Source organism: Triturus cristatus, chromosome 4_1 (assembly GCF_964204655.1).
Source record: "Triturus cristatus chromosome 4_1, aTriCri1.1, whole genome shotgun sequence".
NCBI classification, from domain to species: domain Eukaryota; kingdom Metazoa; phylum Chordata; class Amphibia; order Caudata; family Salamandridae; genus Triturus; species Triturus cristatus.
In genome coordinates, this window is record NC_140585.1 from 452615473 (window position 1) to 452617298 (window position 1826).

Consider the following 1826-nt stretch of genomic DNA (forward strand, 5'->3'; position numbering starts at 1 on the left):
ATATCTCCCAAAACAGAAAATAATAAACACAACTTCATCAAAAAGAATTGCATTTCTATTATTCATTTCTTAATTTACCATATACATCCCCTCTCAGACTCTAAACTCACCTTTAAAATTAGTTAGTTGTGAAAGAAATGTGGCACTCAAACAGCAGATTATCAGAGCCAGGATCTCTGTTCTCTACACCTCTCTCCTCTCAGCAGAACCAGATAATGGCAAACTTTCCCTCTCTTTTTCCACACATATACATGTTAGTTTCAAATCTCAGTGCTTGCCCCTTTTTTTCAAATGTAATCACACATTTCTATTGGTTGAAAACCAACCCTTTTCCAAAAGTACCCTTCCCCCAACTTGACTTCTGCCTAGTACCCTTCCCCCAACTTGACTTCTGCCTGCTACCATAGCAACAGCTCATGGAACACTGCTGTGTGGAGTCAGGTCAGAAGTTCGCCAAACAATGTTTCAATTCCACAGAGCAAGAGTGCTTGACTTTTCAAACCTAACAGCAAATCCATAGTACTGTTCTTTGGTAACACATTTTTCTGTACCAATACAAAACATGCTTCTATTAATTTACACATACAGCCTAGTTTTTATTCTAGAATGGTATGAAACAGCCAATCAGTACTTTTTTTAAAAAAAAATATGTATGCCTCCATTTCCAAACTGTCTTTCTTTTCATATTGCCATTCTACTGAAAGACACCTCCTGAGTGCATCCAGTTCTCCTTTGAAGATGTTCACAGTGTGGATTGTAGGGCACAGCTATGTCTTCTGGAGTGAAAAGTATGCAGAGAAAACAGATATGGTGAGAGACCTTGCTTTGCCAAATGTAGACATTAAATGGATTGGTCAGAGAGGGTTAAAGTGGCACCAATTAATGCCATTGGTGAAATCCTTCATGCACATCCAACACCCTGACCTCATAATAGTGCACTGTGGTGGCAATGACCTAGGCACTTTGACTGGGGTAGGTCTGGAAATGCTTATGAAGGAGACCTTTGCACAACTGTTTTCACTTTTCCCTAAAACTGCCTTTGTGTTTTCTAACATATGCCAAAGGCAAAAATGGAACTGGTCCAATCATTTCTGTCCGCAGATTGACAAAGCAAGAAAGCACGTCAACAAATCTGTTTCTGCTTTCCTCCGTGACTATGGTATGGGTTCCATTTACCACAACAACTTGCGTTATGACATGCAAGACATTTATAGAGGAGATGGTGTACACTTCAATGATGAAGGGAACAGAGTCTTCCTCTTGAACCTTAGACTCTGCATCGGTACTTACTTGTAGGTACCACAAAAAAATCACTTCATAAACACAACGGCTCTTTTTAGAGCCCCCTAATATCTAAACACTTAAATCTGATTTTCATTTCTTTTTTTATTTTATTTTTTACCGTACGCTTACCGTACGCGTACCCCGTGATTTTTTTTAAAATCAATAAATGTTTTCTTTGTACTTTTCTGTCCTTCTTTGACCCCCTTACAAATGTTAGGGGGTCTGTAACTCTCCTCCTTGCCCCCTTTTCTTGTTATCACTCTTTTTTTTCTGAGTGAAACACACGAAATGGCGGCCGCCGCTTCCTGGTTTCGACCGATTCGAATGTTTACTAAGATCTAAGAGCCAATCAGAATCGCGCTCGCGCACGCCACCGTACGCGTACGGTAAGCGTACCGTAAGCGCACCGTAAGCTGGCTCAGATATATATATTGATTTAAAGGCTATTTTCTCCGAACCTACTGAACAGATTTACACCAAACCTACAAAAGGCACTTCCTTGACCTGAGGACTACCTCTCTGCCAAATTTCTAGTAATTCTG